Below are 17,651 nucleotides of genomic sequence, written 5' to 3'. Positions count from 1 at the left end.
CCTGGACAAAGGAGACAATGTTACGAATCTTGAACCTTATTCAGGTGAAAGTATAAATGGATTCGAGATCCTTACTACTCAAAGTCTCGTCTATGGACTGGCAGCATTGGCATCACCTGAGGGCTTGTGAGGAATGCGGACTGTTGCGCCCCTCACTCAGAAATCTTGAATTAGAATCTACGTGGTCACAGGATTCCCAGGGATTTGCATATATGTTAAAATTTGAGTAGCAGATGGAGGTTCTAGATCATTCACATTTAAAAACAAACACTGCCCAGATGTCTCGGTTCTGTGAATAACAGGGGATTTCATTCATCTTGTGAGGGTAAATCTACTCTCAGCCCCTTTCCACAAGATCAACAGAGCTGTGAACACTGACGAGGAAAGCTAAGTTTAGATGCCTAATAGAAACTGTATTGTTTAACAGCTTTTGGAGGCAACTTGGAAAATGTAACCGATGATTTAATGATCTTTAACTTAAAGGGCTTAAAAATATGCAGGGAGAGCCGGTCAGTTTCACCAAATGGGGTTAGAACTTGGTTTTCTACGCAAAGATGGACACCCAGGTTGAAATTTCTCAGAAGTTCCGAATTGGTGTCAAGCATATTGATGATCCAGTGGCTTCTTTCTTGTGACTGGGACAGACCTGGGAGGTGCAGCACAGCTCTCCTTGCTGCTGCTGCATCTAATTTACAATGAGATCAGCACACAAAGGGGAGTGAGGAATCACTCTGCTAACAAGCTCCCTTCCCTCTTGTCTCTGGAAGAATGTTAGCTGACAGGGACACAATTAAAAAGGGATTGATTTATTGAGCTGGAATGCTCTGGCCCCCCTAATCTCAGAATCTCTGCTTCATGCAATCACCATTTCCAAACAAGAGTCAGCCTACACGAATGAAACTTCTCATGATCACCAGGGAGCCAAAGACTTAGTTTACCAAAGGTAGCTCAGCCCTTGAAGCCCATTAAGAAAAAACAAAAACCCACATAAAAGAAGCCCTTTCCTGCATGAGGGCCTGGATAAGGATCTGGAATTCAATAGGAAAGGATGATCTAAACAAAAAGTAAGCAGTACTCATGAAAACCGCTAACCTTGGCTCCACAGAGGAGCACAGGTCAAGAAGAGTAAGTGGGCAAGGAGCCCTTTTTTGTCTTTTACATAATGAAACTGTAAATTTCTGTTAGAAATCACAGGATCATCAAGCATTTGGAATGTTGATGGGGATCCTAGTGGGATTCAAGGGAAGAAAAAAAAAATCTGTGGATTTGAATTCAGTTCTTCCTTTGAACTGTTTCATTGAACCCAGGTGGTCATATCTCCGCTGTTTGTATGCATGTAATTATTTACAATTGGTGGAATTTGAGAGGGCACCCAGTAAATAGCACCTCTTTTTTTTCACTAGAGTTCTGAACTGTTCATAAAGTAAAACAAAAGACTTGGCAGATGGAGACAGAAATGGAGCATCCGTTTTGTTACTGATAAAGTGGGTGCTGGAAAATGGAGCTTATATCTGTGCGCTGGTAGATTTCTTGATATCGAATACCCAACCTAAAAATATTACCTCCCAATCACAGCAGCTCTGGACAGGCCTTTGTGGGACATGTATGGAGGGGCAGCAGAACGTACTCCTTGATAGCAGCCTCACTCCCAAGAGAACAAGAAAAGACAGCAGTTGGGCCACACATACCCAGTTTCTCCTTCCAGATTTATCAGAATAAGAAAACCACTTCTCCCCTGGCGGGAGTAAGTCAGGGGACAGAGAGGAACTAGGAGTGAAGTGGGACCTCTCCCACATAGAAGGAATCATCATGAGTGAGGAAGAAGCCTCCCCTACCTTCACACTTTTGAAATTAATGATAATAGTAATGATGATAATAACAAAAGTGACCATTTACAAAGAATTTACTCTGCTCTGATTCTGAGCAGAATCCCCTAACTCATTTAATCTTCACAACAACACATTGAGATAATTTTATGATTATGTCTCTGCAACAGGTGAGAAAACTGAGACAGAGAGGTTGCGTAATTGTCCAAGGACACACAGCTAGGAAGTGGTACAGCTACAGTGCAAACACAGCTTTGCCTGACTCCAGAGCCTGAGTTATGCAGCAGACTCTGCTCTATTTGTTGAATGAATAATGAAGTAAATGAATAAATGAATGAGGTGAACTAGAGGATAATGTGTCTAGAAGTCTGGCTACGTGGGGGAATCTGTGTGCAGCATTGCTAGGTTTGGCAGCCAGCCCATCTTTCCCCCAGCTCAGAGGCTGGCCCTGAGGATTTTTCCCTAGAATGTTCTGCCTTGCCAGGCCGGGCCAGGCCAAGAAGTACTGTAGCAGGTGGGCCCTGGAGCTGGTCTTGCTGTCCCAGGAGCCCAGTGTCAAGGTGTGCTGCGGACAAGAGCCAGGGGGCTGCTTGTGGCCAGGGGAGCACTTAGACAACCCCCTCCATGGGAGAGGGATCAACCCATCTCTGCCTGAGCTAGAAATCTGACTCACAGATCAGGGCTCAGGGAAGAGCGCAGCGACTGAGGCTGTCTTCAGCTCCCCCTCTCATTTCTAGGCATCTCTCTCACCACCAGGCATTCCACAAAAATCAGAGCCTCTGAGATGCCCTTTTCCCTCACTTGCTTTTTTTTTTTTTTTTTTTTTTGAGACAGGGTCTCACTCTGTCACCCAGGCTGGAGTGCAGTGGGATGATTTCAGCTCACCACAACCTCTGCCTCCTGGGTTCAAGCGATTCTCCTGCCTCAGCCTCTGGAATAGCTGGGATTATGGGTGCCCACTAACACGCCTGGCTAATTTTTGTATTTTTAGTCGAGATGGGGTTTCACCATGTTGCCCAGGTTGGTCTCAAACTCCTGATCTCAAGTGACCTGCCCACCTCAGCCTCCCGAAGTGCTGGATTATAGGCGTGAGCCACCACATGGCCTCCTTTGCTCTCAACACCAACCTGCAATTTACATTTGAACCCCTGGAGTGGCAGCATAATCTTTATCCGAACTCCCTCCCTCCAGGTGAGGTCCTCTCCCCTTCTCCAGGTACCCGCTTCCTACTCCCCACATGCCACCTCGGCTTCCCCACCTCTCCCTTGCCCCTGTGTCCCACCCGCTCCTGCACAGAATTCTGTTATCTTAATCTCTTTCTTTGGAAACTCCTGTCACTTGTAATTTTCCCCCGTTTCCTTCCTCTACCTCACCCCTTTTTTCCCAGGCCCCCTTCGTCTTCTCAGCTTTCTTTTCAAAGATGCTGTGTATCTTTTTCTCCTTATTTGGATGGACGTGACCTGACAGGGTGGCTGAAATGGAATACTGGGGATAGAAATATGTGCCAGTTCCCTCCATAGGTTTTTGTGTTTTTTCGAATGGGGCATTTGCAATCAATTTATGGAGTTTAGCTGAAAGGTTAAGAAGTTTTCACTTAAAAATCAGCCTCCCCAAATGAAAATATTTGGTCCTTTTTTTTTTTCATTGTCATTGAGGTCTCCGCATGTCCCCATGCTTGGGATCTATTCTGGAAAAGGCTCCCAGAGAAAACCCTGTCAAGTCCATTCCACTTCTACTCCAGCCTTATGAAAATGGATTTCGTAAGGAGTAGAGAACGTATTTGTCCTTTTGTCTTCTTTAGGGTTATCTCTCAGAGAAGTGATGTTTGCAAAAGGAGGTGCTTTTAATGGTGCCGAAGGTGGGGATGAGACTAAGCAGGTCAGGCCAAGGGTCCATGTGTATTTGAGTGCATCCAGGAGAGGTCTCTATGGACATAAATGTCTATGGAACAAAGCAAGACAAAGCAACCTTGAATTATTAGCTGAGACCTAACTCCAAATCATCCTGTAAACTACAGCAGATCCAGGCTCTACCTCATGGAGATTTCCTTTTCTTAAGCTAAGTGGTCCTGAAGGAGTCTGGGGAGGGTGCTGGTAACATCCCCACCCAGACCCTGTTACTGGGCTGGTGCCCCCACACTCCTGCTGCTCTGAGTGGGGCCTACTAAAAACTCACAGCTGCTGCCTTCTCTAGAGATTTTACCCACAGGACTTCTTCAGCAATAGGAGTCACTTCATTGGAAACATACATGCCCCTCGCAACTGTCCCCTGCAGCCTGCATCCAATGACTAACCAATAGGAGATATGAGAGAACACCCCTTGTTTCAAAGTCAGACCGACTTTGCCATGTCATATAAGCCATGCAAGCCAGGCCATACAAGCCATGCCCTGGAGCTCCCTGTGGGATCAGGCTTAAGCTGGACCCCAGCTGGGACCACATCTTGGCCTAGTTCCTCCCTCTCCTGTCCTGCTTTCCTCACTTCCACAATAAATCATGCATACCCATATCCTTGTCTCAGGCTCTGCATCCGGGGAACCGGATCTAAACCGGACTCCAATGCCAAGTCAGCCAAGGGATCTGCCCCATCGATGTCCAGACCTCAGTCTCAGGTCTTGCCACTTCAGGCAGGGTGAGGAAAGATCCCATGCGCTGAGAGAAGCAGGAGCGACTACAGCAGCAGACGCTTGCCACAGTGCTGGAATGGTCTGCACTACTTGACCCAGATTTGCTGGAGCTCCTCCGGTGGAGAGAGTCATAGGCTTGTGACTCTTGGCAGGCTCAAGAAAAAAAGGTATATCAAAATGGGATGGCGAGTGTCAAACAGAAAGAAAGACGACTTTCTCTGATGGAGTTGGGCTCAGGTTCATAAGAAAACCAAAAGCCCAGAGATGGAGGAGAGTATGTTGTTAGGCCCCAGCAACTATGGAAGCAAGAGAGATAAAGAGGCACCCACTATTTATTCCTGGCCTTTTAGACATGCCCAGTGAATGCTCCATCTCATCTATCATAAGCGTTTCTCCCCTTTGTGGGTGGAATAGGGTGGATGAGAAGGGACTGAGTGCAGTCCTGGTAGGGAATGGGTGGAAAAAAGGAGAAGTGAAGTGGTGCTCTCCTCCCAGAGGCCACCTTTACTCTACCTCTTACTTCTTGGCTATCAAATGCTTCCTACTCCTCCTCTCTGGGAAGTCTTAGCCTGCAGTTGTCTCTTGCTTCTCTCAGCTTCTCTTCCACTTTCCTGCCTGACACAACTTCTTGTCATTCATTCAGCACATATTTACTAAATGCCCACTAGTCTCTCCTGTGTCTCTCAGCACATGGGATTTTTTTTTTTTTTTTCTCACCCTGAAGTGGCAAGACCCGAGACTGAGGTCTGGACATTGACTGTGGCAGATCCCTTGGCTGACTTGGCATTGGAGTCCGGTTTAGATCTGGTTCCCTGGATGCAGATCCTGAGACAAGGATTTGGGTGTGCATGATTGTTAGGAGTCAGGCACTTTTACGGACATTGGGGATTTATTAGCAACCTGCTGTTTGTTCCTAATGGGGAAAGACATAATAAACATACAAACAGCTAAACAGGACAGATTAGGTTAGTGATACACGATATGAAAAAAATAAAACAAGAGAATCATGTACTTATCATGCTAGTGTTTGTTTCTGTGAGTTGCAAGTGCTTTGTGGACACAGATCTCTGCTAATACTTCTTCACCTGGTCCAGAGCCTTACCTAAGCATCATAAGATGTCAACACAAACTTAATGATTTTTGGGCAGCAATTACACTGAGGCTTTTCAATTCTGGACCAGCCTCAGGTTGCACTCCTTTTGGTCTTGGACTTCACCCATTGTGTGCTTTGTGTGCAGTGATGTGAATGTGGTCTCCCAGGGCCTGCGTTTGAGCTGGGCGCTGCTTGCTGGTGTGTGACCTACAATATCTTGACTTTCATAGTCTCACTTCCCTTGTGGGCAAGGCAAGGAAGGTGAGAATGGCACTCCAAAGGGTTGTGGAGGACAGAATGGAATGATCCGTCTTCTATGACAAGAGGGTGATGGACCGAGTACTCATTAGCACCAAAGCCAGGATCAGCCTCAGGGGATCCACAAGACGCATTGGACCCGTGGCCCTGGCCACCTGGTCAGCTTCAAGGGAGTCTTGGCCACTGATTTTGGTCTTGATCGAGGTCCTGAGCATAGGCCTTTAGGAATCAGTGGAGGATGAGGGAGAAAGGTTCTCTCCAGCCTTCCTACTGCCACAGATCAGGATTCATCTTTTCTCTCCCCAAACTGATACCTTCCCAATGTCCACATTTTGCTCCCTACTTAGGCTTGAAACCTCAGGTTTGCCTTTGATTTTCCTTTTTCTTATCCTATTCCTCTGCTCACAAGTCAGGTCTCCCAGGTCCTGTGTTTTGTTTTCTCCAACTCCCATCATTTTCTTTCCTTTACTCTTGCCCCGCTTGCAGTTCTAGGTCCTCACTTTGCATTTCGGGTGGTTGGTGTAACTTCCTCATCAGTATCTCTGACTCCTGCTTCTCCTCTTCACACTCCATCTGGCATACTCAGAGATCCAGCTGAAAAATAGAAGAAATCTAGGAGAAAATAGTGCGGGCCCCTCTTGCTGGCATTTTGAGCTCACTGCTACTGGCCCTCTCTACCTTCGTAGCTTCCATCTGCCAGACAGCAGCCAGCTTGTCCACTCACTGCTCCCTGAACTGATCTGATGTCTCCCTGTCTGAGCCTTTGCTCATGCTGTTCCTGCTGTTGAGGATGCTGCCTTTGCCCTGCTCTTCAAGGCCCGGTTAAGAGGTAGTCCCTGATGCCACAATCAACTGGGAACTCGATCTCACCTCTGCACGTTTGTAGCCCTGATCTTACACCTTTTGTGTGATACTTACATCTGGATTGATACTCTAGGAGTTCTAGATTGTTTTGTGATATTTCTGAAGGAGCTTTACTTTTTTAGACCCTGACATGAGAATTTCACCCATGTTTGTCGAGAACGTGAGTTCTCTCCAGCAGCAGATGCTGAGCTCAGGAGAGCTGAGATGAGGACACTTGACACAACCCAAGTGGGCATCTGTGTCTGCACTTGAGTGGCAGGGGATGGAGGAGCAACCAGGAAGATGGCAACATATGATGTGTCCCGCATAATGTTCCTTCTTCCTGGGATTCTTCAGTAAAGATAAAATTCTTGAAGCAAGAAGAGTTTCTGTAGAACCAGAGAAGGCATTGACTCATGGGTTGGTGGCATTCCAGGTGACCCAGGAGTGGGTGGGCCAAAGAAACATGAAGAGCCCACCTGTCAGCTGCCTGCAGGGACTGTGGAGAAGGCTTGGTTCTCATGAAAGGTGAAGAGTGTAGTTTCTGGTGAGTTCAATGCCATTTCTTTTGCAGGGTGCCTTGGGGGAACCCAGATGGCATCTGGGATAGATTTCTCATCCTGTCTGAGAGATTCTTCGGGGAAGAGTGCTAAAATCCTTGCTTTTAGTTCCTCTGGCTCAATGCCTAGCGTGACAATTGTTGACTTAAATTGAGATACTGAGGCAGGTGGTGATTTCTTTGCAGGGGAGTACGTGCTACCAGTTTGTTTCTCTTACTTAGTATTACATAATGTGCTCTTTCTTCCATTTTTACATATGATCCTCACAGTGAGCATGGATGATAGACTTTGCATACAGAGAAAGAAGATGGGACTCACGGAGGGTGAATGACTTCCTGAAGAGCACACAGTTAGAAAGTGGCAGATCTGGGACTTAAATCTAGAGTTCCTGGCTGCAAATGTAGTGCTTGGTTGGTCTTCCATACCAGGCAGACCCCTGACTTCTTATAAATCAAGTCAGGCTGAGCTGGGAGAATCTGGGAAGCCAGATTGCAGCACCCTCTCTATTAACTCCCAGAGGAAAATGATATAGTTTGAGAGTATGTGCTGATGCTAGGACTCTCTCTTCTTTCTTACATTATCTTCATGGAACATTTTGATCATGTACAGATAAGAAAGAGTCCCCAGAATGTCTTCCAAAGGAATTTCAGGACCCTAAAGCCTGGAAGCATCAGAAAACATGAGTCATCTGGATCACTAAACCAGAGCACTCCTTTGAAATGTGAAGGATTCTTATATGGATGTCCACCCCACCCAGAAGACCGTCATTGTTGTTGGTAGGGTATAATCTACAATTTGCTGCCTTCACCATCATGTCATGCATTGATTCCTACATTAAGAGCCATGTGGGGTACATGTCATTTTCCTCCTCTTTACAAATGAGAAAATGAGGCTCAGATTAAATTACTTGCCCACGTTCACGCAGCTAGTAATGGAGAGATGTGGAATACAAAACCATATTATTTCTTAATTCAAATGCTGTGTTCTCAGCCACGATGCTATCATGCCTCCAAGTAGACATTTGCTGATTGAAAGGGGTTGAATCACACTACAGGAGCGAGTGTGGCTAAGAGCCAAGTGTCTAGTACAGACAGAAATGTGCAGGAGTAGAGAGAAGGGTGGATTGCCAGGAGAAAGTGTGGCGCTGCCACGGGACCGTCGGTGGCCTCGCCATTGGGTCAAACAAGTAGTTGGTGCTGGGGAGTATGGGGAGGGCACATGGGCCTTCCCAGACAGCCCGAGAAGGACGAGGCCTTATAGGAAAACTGACTTAAGATGAACCCTGCCAGAAAGGGCCACTCCGTCACCAGCCCTGTCTGAGGTCATATTTCAAAGACTGGCTCAGGGCCACTGGCTGGGGTGCAGGGCTGTGAGATCATGGCTAAGCAATCTGACTTTTAAAAAATATAAGGACCAACTTGGGAGTTTTATCGCAGTTCTGCATTCTGCCGCCCAGGCATGAAGTCAGCTGGCCTGCTCGTGACAGGGAGCGTTTCACTTGTAATTAGCTGGGTGTTTTTTTTTTTTTTTCAACGTTCTACCTAAACTGCGGCATGGTACGAGTGAGCCCGCTCCCTTGGAGCTGTCCCACAGCAGTAGCGGAGGTGAGTCATGGCCATAAAATCTGGAAAGCTCGTGGGGGGATGGAGGGCGGTGGAGAAATATAAATTATTGTGATCGTCTTTCAGAAGCGCTCGAGTTAATTATTGTACTTTCGCCAGCTGCGTTGTGCCTTCATCAATGCCGAGCCAGAAGTGATGGTTTTAGTGGGGAAAGAGTCGTTCTTTAATGGGGCAGAGGCCCGCAAAGCCCTGTGTTCTTTTGAGGGAGGTTGGGTGCATGATTCCCAGCACCAGCTGGAACCTGTGCGGATTTGCTCTGAGACACTTGGGTGTGAGCAGCATCACGTTTTATTTATTTTTCTAAAGCAAATAAATCTGGCTTGGTTCTCCACCTGCCAGGGCTGGCAGGCAACCCATTCTTAGTTATGTCTTTTTCGATGGGGCAGTGGGGGGAGAGAGGGGTTCTTTCTTTCTTTTTTGGGGACATAAGGACACCCTGGGAATTAGGTAATTCAGCAAGATCTAAAGGCACCTTCCTGGCCTTGTATCCACTATGAAGAAATAATTGCTCATGGCCTGCAAAGTACCATTTTGAAGGGGGCTCCTCATCTTCCTCTATCCCAACCCTGGGCCAGGGGCATCTGGGAAGAGGCTCCCACAGCTTGTGACCTTGTGTTATCCTTAGGCCCAAGCCTCATTATCCACTATCTGGTGCCTTAGGTCTCCACCATCAGAGACTTTTAAACCACGGTTTCTTCCCCAATCTCAAAGAAAACACATAACATCTCAGTTTGGGTCACCTCTCCTCTGTCTTTCTTTTTTAAAATTACATCGTATTTATTTTTTATTTGAGGACAGGGTCTTGCTCTGTTGCCCATGCTGGAATGCAGTGGTGCAGTCTTGGTTCACTGCAGCCTCAACCTCCTGGGCTCAAGCAATCCTCCCACCTCAGCCTCCTGGGTAACTGGGTCTATAGGCACGTGCCACCACACCTGGCTAATTTATTTGTTTTAGAGATGGGGTCTCACTATGTTGCCCGGGCTTGTCTCAAACTCCTGGCTTCCAGTGGTCCTCCCACCTCAGCCTCCCAAAGTGCTGGGATTACAGGTGAGACACTGCACCTCACCACACTTCACCTTACAAGTGAAAGCCCCCTCCTCTCCCCTAAGGGAAAGAAAAATAAACAAAGACAAGAAAAGAAAGAAAAACCAAACCAAATCAATCATACAAAAACAGAAGTTATGTTAATTTTTTTCCTTGGCTATTGTTTCCGAAAAGGAGAAAATGACTTTTTAATTCTTTATGTCTCCTCTGGCAAGAACAAGGTTGAACCACTTCTCCATGAGTTTATTATCACTCCAGCTACGTGACCGTGAGCAAATTACTGACACTCTCTGAGCTCAGTTTCTCACTGGAATATTTTAAGGATTAAGTGACATGTCCTATGTCAGGTTCTTAGCATGGAGCCTGACCTGGAGTTGGCTCTCAAAACGTGGCTATTGGTGGAGGACTGTGAGCTCTGTGAAGGTGCCTATACTTTCTCCATCCTTGAGGACAGGGGCTGTAGTTTGCTTATCTCTGTATCCTCAGCAACTGGACACCTAGTAGGCATCCAAGAACACTTGGTTAACTGGATAGTTGTAAAAGGCAGAGATTTCAGAGAAGCTGAAAAGACCAAGGTTCCTTTACCAGCCCAGGCCAACTGGCCTTCACGTTGTATGTTCATAGTAGACCCATGCATGCATCTTGGGTATGCGCAGCATGTGACACAGTGGTGTCAAGATGTAACCAGGAGGACTGCAGATTTGGTAATGCTCACTCTGGATACCAAAATCTTGACTATAATAGATAGGGTGACTTGAGCATTTTCTGCATTTTAACAAGAGTGTATTTCCCCATTGCCCAGCCTTTATTAGGGCCCATTTCGGGGACTTTCTCTCCCATCCTACCTTTGGTTCCTGTGAGGTTTATAAGTGTCTCAGGTCACTTAGAAAATAGGGGTATGCTACAAGGAGAGTTTGATGGGGCTCAGATAAATCTCAAGTCACAGCAGATGACTTTCTTCTGTATGATCTATGGGCAAGTCGCAGGTGATATATAGATATGTATAGCTAAGCTGGCTTCTTTACCGAGTTGACTTGGAGTGTCATTTATGTGAGGTAGACTATAACCTGCAGGCACTGGTTGGAAGCCTCCCAGGCACTGACCAGCAGATTCCTATGGCTTCCCCACTCTCCCTATTTAAGCCAGCTTTGGCCTTCTTCATTCCAGTACTCCCTGCCCAATTCCCATCTCCCATAATGCCATACCTCTGGTCTAGTTGTTCCCCTGCCAGGCCAGGTGACCCTGACACAGGAGTGAGCTTGTCTTTCCTCCCGTGCTCTTTCCAGTTTTATGGCTATAGCTTACACTCTGCACTTTTCTGCCCTAACACCTTCCTTTTTGAATCTCAAGACACTATTTTGGAAATTTAAAGTTACACATCACCTGGTTTTTGTTTTCTCAGTCCCATTTCTTCTCAAGGCTAGCGATGCTCAAACTGACCAGGGGAAGGATATGCAAGTGAAAATGAGAAAAAGAACAGCACCCACTATATCCTTGTGGTATGTATAGGCCTATATCCTGAAGGATATACTCCTGAAGGAATTCTTCCACCTGGAACTTTATGAAAAGGACCAAATAATTTGCAAGAAGAACTCAGCTGACCCACTCTTAAAAGAGAGTGATCTGTATTTATGATGCATATTGAGTACTGGTGAATGATGGACAGAGAAGTCACTGCACGCTCATATTTAGGATACTCTGACTTGATTTGCAGTCACATCATCAAGTATACCCTTATTTCATCATGTATGTGAAATGGGAGGAGATGGTGGTGGGGATATAGAGAATGACCTGTGTGTGTTGAGGGGATGGGTGGGAGAAGGTCAGAGAAGATCTGTTTAAGGAAACAGCAGTTGAGCAAAGACTCAAATGACTTGAATTGGGGAGGCAGAGGACAGTAGGGAAAAGAGCATTCCATGCAGGCCTGCAAAAGCCCAAGACAAGCTTGAACAGTCAGTGGCCGATGTGGCTACAGTGGTGGGAGCAAGCGGGAAGGGATTGGGGATTGAGGAGCAAAGACAGTTGAGATGCTCTGCCAACTCTAAAGTGATAAAAAAAAAAAAAAAAGCTATGATTTCTATCATGCAACATCACAGGAACTGCTCATACTATTGTGGTTTGTGGTCCACATCATAATTGAATACTCTTTAGTTAGAAGTAGTAGAAATAGAGATGCAATTTTCCTCAAGTTCAAGGGCCCCCTGAACTCTCAACAGGAGTTGAAAGTGAACAGTGCCTTGGAGTCTAGCTTTTCATCTTTTTCCCTTCTAGATGGTGTCCCTGTCACCTTGCAAGCCTATAGCAAACAAAGATTCTCCTTTTCTTGGTCCACATCAAATCTTCTCTTAAATACTACATGATATGGTGGACCAAGGAAGGGTTTTGAGCCAGAAGGTCCATGGGTTTAAATACCTTCCCCTCAACTTCAATCTGATTCTTTTTGACTACATTTATGAAACCCACTTTGTAGGGCTACAGTGAGAATTATAGATGGTATATATAACTTGGCATACAGTAGGTCCTTAATAAAGATTGAATGACATTCCGATTGTAAGGTACTTCTTTAAAAAAATTTTTTTAGTGTTTCTCCAGTTAAGAGATATTTAAATCTTAACGAGGAGTCACCTCATTTCAGACACCTGCTGGAGAAAGAGGATTGGATGGGAGGAATGAGAATTCCTAAATCACTCCATGTTGGAGCTGAATGGATTCATTCATTCGTCAGTCTTTCAGAGAACTTGCTGAACACTGCACCTACTGTGTGTCCTGTTGGAGCTAGAAGATCATCGGGAAGGCACTGGTGGAGTGTGGGCAGAATTTTAGCAGCTCATCTCCTGAGGCCTAGCCAGCCAGTTATTACATGGTAACGACTGGGCCAGGCAGAAGGCAGACTGGATGTCTGCAGTTCCTTGGCCACTTCCTTGAGCATGGCCTGTGCCCTGTCTAGTGTGAGTCCCAGGTGTTGAGAGGATGGGTAGACAGGTGGGTAAACATTCTCCTATGCTATCCTGGCCTGCTCTCACCCAGGGCCTGTCCCTAATAAAGTCTATGTGTGTGAGTGCCTCTGACACATGTAATGAAGGCCTCTGTTTGCCAGGTTTGGTCAACTGGCCATACTCTGGGCCCGCTTGGGGAGTAGTCTGCAAAGCCACAAACAAGCCTTCTGGCATCCCCTTCTTCCCATTTCTTTGAGGTTAGAGCTAGCATTAGAGGGCTCTGGGGACACATACCCCTTGTACCAAGGGGACTGTGGGTTTGGAATTTTACTGCTTTTCTCCAGAGTCTATAGATAATAGTCAGGAAAGCTGCAACTAGGTCTGCTGTGATGAGGGAGAACAGGGAGCTGAATCTTGGCTCATGTTGTCTAAAACACAAGATCCCTGAATATAATTCCAGCTTCATGTCCCACCCCTTTGATGGTGATAGTAATCTTTGTGAAATTGCATCAAGATGCAAGCGAAGCAAGGGATTTAAAGTCAAGTATCCTGAATTTAATTATGTTCTATTTCTGTCAACTGCTAATTGTGTGACCTTGGGCGAGGCACTTAATCTCTCCAGGCCTCAGTTTCTTCACAGAGTATACAATAGATGGATAATAGGGCCCCATTTCAGTGAGATAGTGGGAAAAGAAGTTCAGACCTATCCCCTCTCCTTCCAAAGCTCATAAACATACTCCAAATGTCTGAATCTTCTCCAGTTTCCAAGTGCAGTCTCTGCTCTGTACCATGTCAACCCACATGAAGCCCAGTTCCTTTTGAGAATTCTACTTGTAAAGAAGCAAGGGTAAGGTTAGTAGAATTGACCACAGTGCCTTTGATTATTGTTTTTGATATAAATGTGGTTTTAGTTTTGACAGGAGAGAGATGAGAGGTTTACAAGGCAGACATTTGATCAGCTTCAGAAGGATAGAAGGTATTAGACCATCTATAAAATATCCTTTTTCCACTCCACCATGAAAAGTCTCCCTGGCTCCTCACCTTACCAAGTCTAAGTCCTTGTCTATCTGTGCATCCTCTTACTTTATCCTCTATCTTCTCTACTCTTCACTGGTCTCAGAAAATTCATCCCCTTGCGTCTTGCCCAAGGTAACAAAGATTCCCCTTCCTAAAGCTGTCTGTGTCAACATTCCTGCTCTCATGATTCTCAACTATCTCAAGTACCTCAAGGCATTTTCTTGCAAAAGACTGTTCTCCCTCTAAGTGGATTTTTTGTACTTAATGTTAATAATAATAATAATTCATCAAATAACATGAAGATTACATGAGATAATGAAAATGAAAGTATTTTAAAATGCAAGGTGTTTTACATATTTATCCATCCATCCTTCCATCCATCCATCCATCCATCCATGCAGTGGACATTTGTGAAGACTTTACTAGGTGCTGGAGATGTTGAGATAAACAAAATGCCTTCAAGGAATTCATGGCCTAATGAGGCATTAGAAAATAATTGCAGTAAAGTGTAATAAATACTATCACTGTGCTACATCTCATGTAAAATGATGGGACAAAGAAGAGAGTAAGAGATTCACATTGCTACAAATATAATAGAGTAGATATTTGAAGTATAATCTAAAAAAGGCAAGCTCAAAGTGTCCTGAGCATTTTGAAGAAAAAGAGCTTTCTTCTTGATTGATCTAGTTCGTGGAATTATGTTGACAATGATCTGCATCTTCCCTATGTGTCTACAGAGTCAGATCTGTGTCCAAAGTCTGCAACTTTCTGCCTGGGATTTACTTGACCTCTAGAATCTCAGTGTTCTCATCTGTCAAGTCTGTATAACAACCCTCTATAAGGTTGCAATAGAGACCAAAAGAGATTCATTCACTCATTTACTCATTCATTTGACAAATAGTGCCAGACACTGACCAGGCCACTGGGGTTTTTGCAGAGAATGAGACAGTGAATGGTTCTTTTTTTCTCAGAGTGAACATTCTGCTGGAGAGATAACACCTATTGGTGCCCAATCTTGTTAACCAGCACCTACAAGCTATGCAACAGCTTCACTCCAGCCTTTCTTCTTGGACTGTGTTTTTTATTCAATTCCCCTACAGCTTGTCTCAAAATTCTCTTGCCTTAGAGTCCTTCAGATAGGGGCTGCATGAAGGAACTCCTGGGAATCTGGGGGATGGGGACAGTCATCAGGTCCATGGGCCAGCAGGCTGAGTTGGGAGTCATAGTTAGTTTGAGCTGCTTTAACAAAATACCATAGACTGCATGGCTTAAAAGAAGAAAAACCAAACATTTATTTCCCACAGTCTGGAGGCTGGGAAGTCCAAGATCAAGGTGCTGGTAAATTCGGTGTCTGTTGAGGGCTCGCTTGCTGGTTTAAAGATGCTGCCTTATTTTTACGTCCTCATGCAGTGTTGAGAGAGAAATAATCTCTCTCATGTCTCTTAGGCTCCACCATCATGACCTAATCACCTCCCAAAGGCCCCATCTTCAAATACCAACACATTGGAGGTTAGGGATTCAATGTATGAATTTTGTGGGAGACACCATTCAGTCCGTAGCAGCGAGAGGGCAGGGAGGGAATTAAAGATGCTGAAGTCCATGCATAAATATCTCCTTTTTGCTTCTTTCTGCCAAGGCCACTGGAGAGAAACCCAACTTTTTAATAATTTCTCCTTTTTGGTTCAAAGTTTACTACAAGTGTGCTTTCTTTGTTTCTGCTATAATCGTGTCATTGAGTGGTCCAGAGATAAATGTCAACAATGTGGCCCTCTGGCTGGAAAGGGGCCCAGGATTCCTGGGCTTCTCATTAAGGAGCACTGGGTGGGGAGTGGAGGAGCCATGCAGGGGCCTGGCAGACTCAGCAGAGGACACAGTCATTAACTATGGGAGGGATGGGATGAGCCATCCAAGCCCTGGGTCTGGCAGAGTTTATGACTATGTGGTGGGGAGCAGAGTGCATTTGTATTTCAGGAAATCTCCTCAGCCATTGGACTGGTTTTCTCTGGCTTCTTTGTCAAGCCTGGGCTCTTTACTTTTTATTTTATTTTATTCTATGTTTTAAAGTTCTGGGGCACATGTGCAGGATGTGCAAGTTTGTTATATAGGTAAATGTGTGCCGTGGTGGTTTGCTGCCCCTATCAATGCATCACCTAGGTATTAAGCTACCTGGGCTCTTTAGTTTTGACATTTGTTTTTTCCTTGTGGACTTTTCCTCTCATTACACATCACATAAGTGTTGTGAATTCAAGCCTGGGAAACAGTGTATTGTCTTAGGCATGGGACATTGATGGTATATGGAACTTGTGAAAGGAATCAAATATGCTGGACTCATAAATGCAAGGCTTGAGGTTTTGTGGTATGTGTGGGGAATGATGCAGTCAGGTCCAACATTTAGGGGTGGGACCAGGTTGCTTGACTCTCCACCTAGGCTGGCAGTACCGCACAACACCCAAGGGCTCTTCTCACACAGATACAGTGTAGACAGTGCCCTCTGGGGTTGTGCGGCACAGTGGTCGACTTTCAAATCAGTGCTTCTTCTTTCCACCTGCTTCTCCCTCAGCCTTCCTAGTTTTAAGTGGTTGCCCCAAGTGCCAGTTTTCCTAAGAGCTTGGATTGGATCCAAGGAATGTAGTCCTGGGGGCTTCATCAGGAATTCTGCTGTAGAGATAGATGCCACGGAGCCATGTAATTAGAACTTCCTCTGGCAGGCTGCAAGAGGGACTCTGCTCAAAATGGCCCTGCGTAGGAACCCTTCTTAGGATTGAGTAGAAAACTGGGGAAGATCTTTCTGCTATGGCTTAAGGGTATTTACCTTTCCTTCTTCACTGCTTATTCCAGCAATGTGCTAATGTTAGAGTTTACCATGTGCCAATGTTAGAGTTACAAAGACAAGAGCTTAGAATAAGGCTTAGGAACCTGGTCTTCATCATTCACTCCTTCGTGCCTCTTGGTTTCCCCATGGAGAGATCCTGATTCCCCCGAGTTAAGCACTGAATGGAAACAAAATGCTACTCTACTGATAGTTGGACAAGCACCTCACATCTCCTTCCTCTCCACACTGGCCCCCATTTCTGCCACCATTTGCAGGATTTTCTGGCTAGCTGTGCTGGGGTACAAGACAGACCTGGAAGCCTAAGCAGGTTTCTATCACCTCCTCCCACAAGCCAAGAGAGATCTGCAAAAGAAGTCCATTAGTTTATCCATCCAGTGGCAGATATGTGACAGCTGAAACAGAGCTGATGAGATAGATTAGGCTTGGCCCACTATGTAGGAAGAGCCCCTGTGTAAGCCCTGTCCTTGTGAGTGCATGGGGACCCAGCCCACAGTAAATCATGGCCCAGCGAATGTATTGTTGCCAGTATTACAAGCTGAGAGCTGGCCTTGACTCCTTCCTCTCAATCCCACACCCAACCATTCACGAAGTCCCACACATTCTACCTCTAAAATATCTTTCAGATCCACCTGAGTCTCTTTATCCCCTCTCTACCATCATAGCCACTACAACCTCATCTCCAGTACAGCAACTGCATCTTCCTAGGTCTCTCCAAATGCCCTCTGCCCCACCCACCCACCATCTGTTATCCACATTGTTGCCAGAGAAGTATCTTGAAAATGTCTATCTGGCTAAGTACTTCCCCTGTTGAAGCCCTTCAATGTCATCTTGTTGCTCTTCGCTAAAAACTTTTTCAGTGTTCCTCATCTTTCATCCCTCCCCCCTCATATTCTGTGTTTCAGACGTAATGAACTACTTTCCTTTTTTCCAAATGGGTAATGCTCATTCTCGCTTTTTCCCATGCTATTTCCTTTGTGTGAGACTTTTAATACTC

General features: G+C 45.5%; 1 long non-coding RNA gene across 1 annotated transcript in view; it reads left to right on the top strand.

The window, feature by feature from the left end:
* The first annotated feature begins 8,329 nt into the window (after positions 1 to 8,329).
* Positions 8,330 to 17,651, top strand: part of LOC117089484 — a 216,061-nt gene continuing 206,739 nt past the window's right edge. The window contains exon 1 of the long non-coding RNA XR_004439630.1: positions 8,330 to 8,809. This is a non-coding gene — a long non-coding RNA (uncharacterized LOC117089484). The remainder of the gene's footprint in view (positions 8,810 to 17,651) is intronic.

Source organism: Trachypithecus francoisi, unplaced genomic scaffold, assembly GCF_009764315.1.
Source record: "Trachypithecus francoisi isolate TF-2019V2 unplaced genomic scaffold, Tfra_2.0 Lachesis_group11, whole genome shotgun sequence".
Classification (NCBI taxonomy): Eukaryota; Metazoa; Chordata; class Mammalia; order Primates; family Cercopithecidae; genus Trachypithecus; species Trachypithecus francoisi.
Note: the sequence above shows the minus strand (reverse complement) of the source record. Positions and strands in the feature narration are given on the sequence as shown.